This window comes from Astatotilapia calliptera, chromosome 4 (genome assembly GCF_900246225.1).
Source record: "Astatotilapia calliptera chromosome 4, fAstCal1.2, whole genome shotgun sequence".
Classification (NCBI taxonomy): domain Eukaryota; kingdom Metazoa; phylum Chordata; class Actinopteri; order Cichliformes; family Cichlidae; genus Astatotilapia; species Astatotilapia calliptera.
Window position 1 is genome coordinate 27,551,121 of NC_039305.1, and position 11,935 is coordinate 27,563,055.

Genomic DNA, 11,935 nt, shown 5'->3' on the forward strand with positions numbered 1-11,935 from the left:
CGTGTTTCCTGTAATAACCTCACAGGTTTCACACAGCATCTTCTTCCTGTATTTACTTTTTTTGCTCCCGCCCCAGATATATCCGGCCAATGAGCGGATTGGACATTGTCGTATTTTGGTTCACTTAAAGTTGACTTGAATTTTTCTCAGTGTGAAAACAAATCAAACCACAGGAAGAAGCTTCAAGTTTACAAACTCATCAGCTGATTCGGACCAAACGAACAATAGGTGTGAAAACGCTGTTCGATGCAACATTATTTCTTCATAGCATCAAACAATTTTACAACTGTTTTATTCTTCTATAAGCATGAATATCAGGTATCCTAAATCAGGACACCAACACTGCACTTACTGACCTCATATCAAATTTGTATAAGTTTGAATTTTGTTTTTACATTTAACTTATATAGTTATAGATTATCTGCTGGGGAATACATTTTATTTGTATTTATTTATTTATTTTTTATGTGCAGCTTGTTAAATTTTACCTTATTGAACCACTGAAGGAAACAAACACTGTGCCACATTGTCAGTGTATTAATTTAGTGATTTAGAAAATATCTAAATGTTATACTTTATTCTAATCTGCTGATTATTCTGTTTTACACTAATGCAGCACTACGGACGATACCTACAGCCACCATTACCGAGACTAACAAGATGATCTACAATATGGCAGCAGTGATCAGTGAGATGCTTGGCCACAAGTTGAACAGCCACAAAGGACAGTACCCGCCATGGAGAAGGAGGCTAGAGGCTACAGTGGGGCAAAAAAGTATTTAGTCAGCCACCGATTGTGCAAGTTCCCCCACTTAAAATGATGACAGAGGTCAGTAATTTGCACCAGAGGTACACTTCAACTGTGAGAGACAGAATGTGAAAAAAAAATCCATGAATTCACATGGTAGGATTTGTAAAGAATTTATTCATAAATTAGGGTGGAAAATAAGTATTTGGTCACCTCAAACAAGGAAAATCTCTGGCTCTCACAGACCTGTAACGTCTGCTGTAAGAAGCTTTTCTGTCCCCCACTCGTTACCTGTATGAATGGCACCTGTTTGAACTCATCATCTGTATAAAAGACATCTGTCCACAGCCTCAAACAGTCAGACTCCAAACTCCGCCATGGCCAAGACCAAAGAGCTTTCGAAGGACACCAGGAAAAGTATTGTAGACCTGCACCAGACTGGGAAGAGTGAATCTACAATAGGCAAGCAGCTTGGTGTGAAAAAATCAACTGTGGGAGCAATCATCAGAAAATGGAAGACATACAAGACCACTGATAATCTCCCTCGATCTGGGGCTCCACGCAAGATCTCATCCCGTGGGGTCAAAATGATCATGAGAACGGTGAGCAAAGATCCCAGAACTACACGGGGGGACCTGGTGAATGACCTGCAGAGAGCTGGGACCAAAGTAACAAAGGTCACCATCAGTAACACACTACAACGGCAGGGAATCAAATCCCGCAGTGCCAGACGTGTTCCGCTGCTGAAGCCAGTGCATGTCCAGGCCCGTCTGAAGTTTGCCAGAGAGCACATGGATGATACAGCAGAGGATTGGGAGAATGTCATGTGGTCAGATGAAACCAAAGTAGAACTTTTTGGTATAAACTCAACTCGTCGTGTTTGGAGGAAGACGAATACTGAGTTGCATCCCAAGAACACCATACCTACTGTGAAGCATGGGGGTGGAAACATCATGCTATGGGGCTGTTTTTCTGCCAAGGGGACAGGACGACTGATCCGTGTTAAGGACAGAATGAATGGGGCCATGTATCGTGAGATTTTGAGCCAAAACCTCCTTCCATCAGTGAGAACTTTGAAGATGAAACGAGGCTGGGTCTTCCAACATGACAATGATCCAAAACACACCGCCCGGGCAACAAAGGAGTGGCTCCGTAAGAAGCATTTGAAAGTCCTGGAGTGGCCTAGCCAGTCTCCAGACCTCAACCCCATAGAAAATCTGTGGCGGGAGTTGAAAGTCCGTGTTGCTCGGCGACAGCCCCAAAACATCACTGCTCTCGAGAAGATCTGCATGGAGGAATGGGCCAAAATACCAGCTACTGTGTGTGCAAACCTGGTAAAGACCTATAGTAAACGTTTGACCTCTGTTATTGCCAACAAAGGTTATGTTACAAAGTATTGAGTTGTATTTTTGTTATTGACCAAATACTTATTTTCCATTCTGATTTACGAATAAATTCTTTACAAATCTTACCGTGTGGATTCATGGATTTTTTTTTTCACATTCTGTCTCTCACAGTTGAAGTGTACCTCTGGTGCAAATTACTGACCTCTGTCATCATTTTAAGTGGGGGAACTTGCACAATCGGTGGCTGACTAAATACTTTTTTGCCCCACTGTACGATCAAGTTGGCACAGAGGGAGGTTAGCCAACTATCGGAGCTGCAGAAAGGTGCGATGAAGAGGGTGCCTAAGAAGTACAGCAAGCTGTCCATGCCTGAGGCCTTGGAAACTGCCAAGCAATGACTCACAGCCTTGGCCAGCCATTTGAAGAGGTACACCAGAGAAATCGAAGGCAGAAGAATAAACCAGCTGTTCTCCACAGAACCCGCCAAGGTGTACTCTCAGTGGCAGGGGAACAATATGAGAACAGCACCACCAAGGCTGGAGATGGATCAATACTGGAAGAGCATATGGGAGAAGGATGCAACCCATAACGACAATGCTCAGTGGCTAGTGGATCTGGGGGCAGACCACAGCAACCTCCCTGAACAGGGTCCAGTAACCATCACAGTGGCAGACATCCAAGAAAGAGTTGGACAGCACCAGGCCATGACATGGTTCATGCCTACTGGCTAAAGAAGCTGACTGCACTCCACGAGTGTCTGGCAGCACAAATGAACCAGCTGTTAGTTGACAAGAGACACCCAGAATGGCTAACCGAAGGCCGGACAATCCTGATCCTCAAGGACCCCCAGAAGAGACCAGTCCCCTCCAACTACCGACCAATAACCTGCCTCAGCACCACATGGAAGCTCCTGTCAGGCATCATAGTGGCTAAGATGTACAGGCACATGGCTCAATATATGAGTGGGGCACAGAAAGGGATGGGCAAGAATACCAGAGGGGCAAAATACCAGCTACTGGTAGACCGAACAATCAGCCGAGACTGCAAGACCAGACTGACCAACCTGTGCACTGCCTGGATTAATTACAAAAGGCCTATGACTCAATGCCCCACACATAGATCCTGGAATGCCTAGAACTATACAAGATCAACAGGACCCTAAGAGCCTTCATCAGGAACTTAATGGGGATGTGGCGTACAACACTAGAGGCCAACTTCAAGCCCATAGCACAAGTTGCCATCGAGTGTGGGATCTACCAAGGAGATGCTCTGTCCCCACTGCTGTTCTGCATAGGCCTTAACCCCCTCAGTGAGATAATTGACAAGACTGGCTATGGATACCGACTACGGAATGGAGCAGTTGTCAGCCACCTCCTGTACATGGACATCAAGCTGTATGCCAAGAGTGAACAAGACATCAATTCACTGATCCACACCACCAGTATATACAGCAATGATATCGGAATGTCATTCGGACTGGAGAAGTGTAGTCGGATGGTAACAAAGAGAGGGAAGGTAGTCAGAACTGAGGGGATTGAACTACCAGAAGGCAACATTGCAGACATAGAGCACAGTTACAAGTACCTGGGGCAAATGGGAATCATCAAGAGGTCGCTAGAAAAGCTGCAACCACCAAGTACCTACAGAGAGTCAGGCAAGTCCTGAGGAGTTCGCTGAACGGTAAGAACAAGATCCGGGCTATCAACACCTACACCCTGCCCGTGATCAGGTACCCGGCTGGGATAATAAGCTGGCCAAAGGAGGAGATAGAAGCCTCTGACATCAAGACAAGAAATCTCCTGGCCATGCATGGAGGGTTTCACCCCAAGGCCGGCACCCTGAGGCTGTACGCTAAGCGGAAGGAAGGAGGCCGGGGACTGGTGAGTGTCAGCACAACAGTCCAGGATGAGACAATGAACATCCACGAATACATCACAAAGATGGCCCCAACTGACAGCGTGCTCAGTGAATACCTCAGGCAGCAGAAACCCAAGAAAGAGGAGGGAGACGAGGAACCACCATGGAAGGACAGGCCCCTGCACGGTATGTACCACCGGCAGATAGCGGAGGTGGCTGATATCCAGAAATCCTACCAGTGGCTAGACAAAGCTGGACTGAAAGACAGCACAGAGGCACTAATCATAGCAGCACAGGAACAAGCTCTGAGCACAAGATCCATAGAGGGTGGGGTCTATCACACCAGGCAAGACCCCAGGTGCAGGCTGTGTAAAGATGCCCCTGAGACAATCCAACACATAACAGCAGGGTGTAAGATGCTAGCAGGCAAGGCATACATAGAACGCCATAACCAAGTGGCCGGCATAGTATACAGCAGACCTTCCCAAAGTGTGGGGCCCCCTATATTGTTTAGTATTAAGCTTTGCTTGTTCCATATTCAGTTTTTCAGCAAAACGTGTTTGAGTCCATAAGAAAAGATTCATTCTTATATCTGGAGGAATAAATATATTTCAATAAATATTAACATTAGCCCGCGACTTTGTTCCAGTTTTGAATTTTGGCCCACTGTGTATTTGAGTTTGACACCCCTGTTCTAAGCCAAAGACTAGAAAATATGGTGAAGCACATCTTCCCTTTGGCTTCACCTGCACAAGTGCCAAGGTAGATCTCCCCTGCAGAATTGCTTTTCCCTTCGTCGGGAGCAGCGCTGGGCTGTTTAAATCACGGACAAACAGTATCCCACATTCGTGATTTAGTTCACAAACACTTCTTGTAATGACTAACTATTCCTGACATTTTGGAGATATACATATTATACTATACTTTATACAGTAAAGTTACAGTAGGATACAAATAATATCAGGCTGATCCTGCCACGATTTGTTCCCCTGGTTCAAATCACGGACAAACAGTATCCCACAGATGTTTATGTTTTTAAACCTATTTTGCACAGAGAGGCATTTTTTGAATGAGCAATGTTGAATATTATTACACAGGAAAAAAAACAACTACACGTAAAATAATCACCTCCATTTACAAAGCCTCTGCCTTTGTAAATGGAGGGACATTAACTGCGTGTGTCTATGTAAGCGTGTAAAACCTGAAGATAGTCAGATAAACAGTATCTATCTGCCATTCTGCAATTCAGCGTGACGTGAAATAAGGCACATACCTTTGACATTGCGACAAACTCTGTATTCCTCGTCCACACCTAAACGCAAAAAAGGAGTTTTAAAAAAAAATCTCCGTTTTCGGTGATTCGAAATGCCGTTTACGTGTGGACGAAACAGCTGCGTTTTCAAAAATACCCGTGTAGGTGTGGACGTAGCGTAAATTAGTTAATTTTCTTACTACCTGTAATTTATTGCAGATAACTTGTATTTGCGTAATGTTTTACTAAATGTTTGAGGTGTGACATAAACCGCAATGGAGCAAAATATGGGTGTGTGTGGTTGGAGGATGTGTGCGTGCGTCATAGTGGTGGTAGACAAACAGTAGAAGACGGCCATAGTGATAGATGTCACGGTTCCCAATGACAGCAACATCAGAAAGAAGGAACACGAGAAGCTCGAGAAATACCAAGGGCTCAGAGAAGAGCTCGAGAAAATGTGGAGGGTGAAGGTAACAGTGGTCCCAGTGGTAATCGGAGCACTAGGTGCGGTGACTCCCAAACTAGGCGAGTGGCTCCAGCAGATTCCGGGAACAACATCGGAGATCTCTGTCCAGAAGAGCGTAGTCCTAGGAACAGTTAAGATACTGCACAGGGCCCTCAAGCTCCCAGACCTCTGGTAGAGGACCCAAGCTTGAAGGATAGACTGCCCACAGGGGCGAGCGGGAGATTTTTTTATTTTTTATTTTATATTAAACAGAAAGCTCCTTAAAAGATTACAGGAATGTCACAACTCAGTCAGACTGGATGGGCATGTAACAAATTTTTTCAGAGACCTAAGATTATAATTATAATTTTGGTGAATTAAATTTTAATTTGAAGGTTATAAGAGGCTTTTGGACAAACAAACAATTAGATTTTACAAGTATTTTAAGAACATAATAATTGGGGGCAGCTGGAGGGGCAGTTGCCCCCAATTTTTAGTTCAGTTGCCCCCCAGGGGAAACCCTGGGTTAACTTAATTAGTTTATAACCAGCTTCATTGAGTATTACAGACTTCTTCCCTTATAATGGATGAATATAATGGATGTAGCAAAGAATGTTTTTGTTTAGGTTGAAACTAGGTTGTATATTTGTCCATATGTTAAGTTATTAGCTTACCAGACTGCATTCATAAGCTTTATCGATGTAATGCACAGACCCATTTAGTCAGCAGGCTATATTATTGGTCAGATAATCAGTATAGAAACAGTTCAAAAAGCACCAACACTATAAACAGTTCAGTGAGTTGACTTAGTGAAGCATAATCTATCTGCTACAACTGCCTACGTTTGCACATATGTGTCTCAGGGCTGTTATGCCCTTGTAAAGATTGACCTGACACACGTATGTTGTTCACATTTTGAGGCGTGTTTATTACAATAGCACACATGTGACGTTTATATAATTGGCACCCGATCCACCAGTTTTCCAGCTGGTCTCCAGCACACCCTCCTCCTCTCTGGGTGCCGGCTCCACTATATATCAGCAAGAAACCTCAAAAGTGTCACGGCTGCCGAGGCGAGCCGTGTGGTGTTGGAGGGAGAAAGGACCCAAAATGCAAGCAGTGGATGATAATGCTAGTGATGTTTATTTACAAAGTGGAGTGGTGGCAAAACAGGCAATGAGGGAGGACAATAAACTAAAGAAACCTAAACTGGGAAAACGAAATAACTAACCTGAGAAGATACCAAAAGGGATGAGAGGCAGAGAGACGCAGATGAGGAACAGGACACCATGCGTGGGACGCGGAATAACACAGGCGAACCGGCAACAGGCAGGAGAACACACAGGGCTTAAATACACACACCAGTAATCACGGGATGAGAGACAGGAGGGCAACACAGCTGGGAGAAATCAGAGCTGACGGGACAGGGGAAAAGTAAACTGACACTCACACTCACATCAGACGGAGACCTTCACAATAAAACAGGAAACTCACAGACACAGAACCAGACAAGACAGAACTAAACAGACAGATTCACAAGCAGACAGTGTGACACCATGGACAGAAGGAGGGAACACAGAAAAGTGGGAGCAGGCAGGCAAAGAACAGAAACCTAACAAATGGCAAATCACAACAGAATACATACTCGGAATGAACAAAAGCATAAGGAAACATAAAACACTGAGTCGGCAGGCTCAGGACCATGACAAAAAGTTGATTCTGTGCCCCTGTTCACCAACCTCCCTGGCACTGCCCCTTGGGCTCACTGCACCACCCCTCCACTTCACCTGAGCCAGGGACCACGCCACCACCACAGCCCTTTACTAACAGTACCCAATCTGAGTTTAAAAAAAAATTCATACCACATATAGCCTTTACTAAGGCAAAAACTAACCACAGATCCCACAACCATTTTCTGTACTAGACCATTAATGCTGTAGAACTGAACATTTTAACATGGCAGTTAGAGGTGGGCAGAGCTATCCAAAATAAATAGTATTGATAACAACCCTGATATTCATATTACATCAATACTAGCACGACAGAATTAATACTTTGTTTCTGTCCTCTTAGTTCAGTTTGTAGCACAATGAATTGTGTTATTTTTGAATGTATTTTTTGGGGAAATGAAAAATCCAAAAACTTTTGATTTGATTGCTTTTGATTTTGAAAACTTTTGAAAAAAATATCTTCAGCATGTTTCAGTGCGTGGTGTATCCCCTGAACAGAGGAAAGAAGATAAGGAGATTTGATTATGGAATCAAGAGGTACAGGAAAGTATTCAAAGCAAGAGGCTAGCAAAGAAAAAGTAGGAGATGAACAAAGTAGACGGGAGTATTATGAGGGTAGGCATACAACAAAGCGAGGTGGCAAAAGCAAAAAAAAAAAAAAAATTATAGTGAATTGTATATGAGACAAGCTTAAAAGGACTTATAAGTTAGCTAGGCAGAGCTGAAAAGGATGTGCAGGATAGAGATGGTAATGTGAACAAATGAAGAGAGTGTGTTAATAAGACGGTACATGTACATGCCCACACTACAGATGATTACTGGATTTTTGAAAAGGATGCACAGGCTGTGGTGAACAAATATTTCAAGTAGAGGGAGGTCATAAGGGTTAAGTATAAGTTTGGAGGAAGGTGTCTGCAGATGGACTAAAACTTATACCAATGCTAAAATTTGTAAGAGATAGGAGATTGCAATGTTGTATCACGGAAGAATGCAGCTAGGACGACTTTGGAAGTAAAAAAGAGGAAGTGAGTGAAGGCATGATGAAGGCAAGATGTCTAGGAGAGAGGGCAGTGAACCTTTTACCTACAGGGAGAGAGCGCTGATAAACCACAGCATTAAGCAATGGGAAAGAGCTGTTGAAGCTGGGTTAAGATGAGAGGTGATGATCAGCGAGCAGCAGTATGGCTGTCAAGAAAGAGAAAATTGCATCAACGAGCAGTTCTGATCTTGAGGAATTGGCAGAAGTATGTGAGGGTAGTACAGAATGTATATCTTGAAGACAAGATGATGGTGAGGTGTGCAGTAGGAGTGAGAGATAGGTTCAAGCTGCGGATGGGATTCGATCAGGGATCTGCCCTGAGCCTCTTCTTGTTTTCAGTGGTGATGGACAAACAGAAAGATAAAGTCAGCCACTTCACTGACTATAATTTTTGCAGATGACATTGTGATCTGTAATGGGAGTAGAGAGCAGGTGAAAGAGAGCCGAAAATGTGGAGCTGTGTGCTGGACAGAAGAGGAATGAAGTCAGAGAAGTAAGACAGAATACATGTGTGTGAATGACAGGGACACAGGTGTAACAGTGAAGCCCCATAGAGTAGAAGCAGTGAAGATGGATGACTTCACTTCACAACCATTCTACTAACAGTTTGCTTATTTATTGATTCTGCCTTATATGTACCTCTTTTCTCCTCTGTTTGGGGACTTTATGAAAATCATGGCCAAGCCCTGCCTCCCACCTGTCTTGCCGACTTTCATTCCACTTGCTGGAAAAAAATACCCTGTCACTATTCTGTGAAAAGACAGAAAAGTGATCAGAATCCTCCTGATATTCTTTTAGTGGGATCTATTCTGCATCCTCTGGATGCACAACAGATATCTTTAAGTACGCTCACTCACAGTTTCAGTGGTTTACCTACCTGCTCATTGAACCTGAAACCTCTCTACAAAGACTTTCAGTTCCATACATGCCTATTAGTATTCCAAGGTAATATTTCTGAACTCGGCTGCGAAAACTTTAAACAGGAATTAAAGTGCAGTAAACTTCTTGATATGTCCTGCATTTGAGTACATTTAGGCAACCTTGACTGAATTATCTGGTTGCTATGAATTCGGGAGACAGTAGGTACTGTACACGAGACCCTCTCCCAGTAAGAAATCATGCTGGGAAGCCATGAACAGGCCTTAAGACAACTCATAGAATTGCAACAAAATAATCAGCAGCAAATTTGACAAATTACAGGTATGAGCCAATGCACCAACATTAACCAAAGCACTTGCTTCCCCCAACAACAGCAACTGTTCCCACTTACTAATGGAAACCTCCATTTACATCTAGTACACCTCGAAAACCCTCCATGCCACATCCAGAGTCCTTCAGTGTTGAGCTGGAAAAATATAAAGAATTCATCTTTGCTCATTTGTTTAAAGATTATGCTTTAAATTATTCCAAGTCTATGTTGTAAGTTTAGAGAAAGAGCTTTGAATTGGGCCAAAGCTAAAATTAACAAAGAACCGAGCAGTGACTTACACTAGGTTTGTAAGGATTTCTGATTCAATTCAATTTTAATTTTATTTATACAGCGCCAAATCACAACATCAGTCGCCTCAAGGCGCTTTAGCACTTAACATAACTAAGGGAGGATTCAGGGTCACCTGATCCAGCCCTAACTATATGCTTTAGCAAAAAGGAAAGTTTGAAGCCTAATCTTAAAAATAGAGATAGTGTCTGTCTCCTGAATCCAAACTGGAAGCTGGTTCCACAGAAGAGGGGCCTGAAAACTGAAGGCTCTGCCTCCCATTCTACTTTTAAATACTCTAGGAACAACAAGTAGGCCTGCAGAGCGAGAGCGAAGTGCTCTAATAGGGTGATATGGTACTATAAGGTCATTAAGATAAGATAGGGCCTGATTATTTAAGACCTTGTATGTTAGGAACAGGATTTTGAATTCAATTCTGGATTTAACAGGAACCAGTGAAGGGAAGCCAATACAAGAGAAATCTGCTCTCTCTTTCTAGTCCCTGTCAGGACTCTTGCTGCAGCATTTTGGATTAGCTGAAGGCTTTTCAGTGAGTTTTTAGGACTTCATGATAATAATGAATTACATTAGTCCAGCCTGGAAGTAATAAATGCATGAACTAGTTTTTCGGCGTCACTCTGAGACAGGATATTTCTCATTTTAGAGATGTTGCGCAAATGGAAGAAAGCAGTCTTACATATTTGTTTAATATGTGCATTGAAGGACATATCCTGGTTAAAAATGACTCCAAGGTTCCTCACAGCTTTACTGGAGGCCAAGGTAATGCCATCCAGAGTAAGAATCTGGTTAGATACCATATTTCTAAGCTTTTCAGGGCCGAGTACAATAACCTCAGTTTAATCTGAATTAAGAAGCAGAAAGTTAGCAGCCATCCAGGTCTTTATGTCTTTAAGACATTCCTGCTGTTTAAATCAGCCTATAATTCCAGATGACGCCTCCTGCAAGCTTTTGCACAGTGCACAGTGCACCAGACTACTTTTCATATTTCTGACTTACCTTTTCCCAAATGTGGGGAGCACAGTGTGCTGAGTGTACTGTTTCAGCAAAGTCTAAATGATCAAACAAGGGAACTTACCTCTAAACATAAAACCAACACTGCTTATTCTTCCATCTCTTAGCCCTCCTGCCATCCTTTAAAAAACTCACACCCATCACCCTAGGGACCATTCTCAGCCACGCCATAAAAAGACCATATATCCATATTTTATTCCACTTTAAATTAGCCAACCTTGTAAAACTACTTCTCCCTGAAATATTCATGTAAAGTTTTAATTATATTTTCGTTGTTTTAACCCTTCAAATCCCAGTGTTATTACATGAGCGCCCTGTGTTATAAGCCCCAAAAACCAAAAAACGAAACTAAATATTTCCACAAAAAACCAGTTGAAGTAATATGTGATTGTCATTATAAGTAGGCCTTTAGATGGACCAAAGATTGGCACCAACATACATTTTGACCTGCCATTATTTTTTTTGCATTTTTTTTGCAATTTAAAAATTAAAACTTCAAGGCCCTGAGTCTTCATTGACATCCAAGAAAAGAAGAAAAAATAAAATCATATGATGATAATTTGGGGTTGAAAAATAGCGTTTATAATGGAAGTCAATGGGCAGAAAATGGTCCCCAGGGTGATGGGTGTGGGGATTTCTGCTGCTCAGCCATTTTAGGCTGATTTAAGGAATTCACACTGGAATATTAACATTGACAGGTAAAAACTATCCTGTGGCAAGTTTGGTTATATTCCACTGAACACAGTGGAAATGGCAGCCATTTAACACATAGCAGTGGCACAAAAAGGTCCCAAGAAGGCAGGAAGGTTAAATCATAAAAATAGATAACTGTCTAAGGGAATGAAGAGCGTAAAAGGATATATTTCAAAGTGAGGGCGCTCCTTATTTCTGGTCCTGGAGTCTAGAAAACTGGAGACATGCAAATAGGAAGGTAAGCAAACACCCATGTCTGAGTTGGCCCCTAAGTCAATGGGTGGGCCTTGTTATATCAGGATTTTGTTGGGACAAC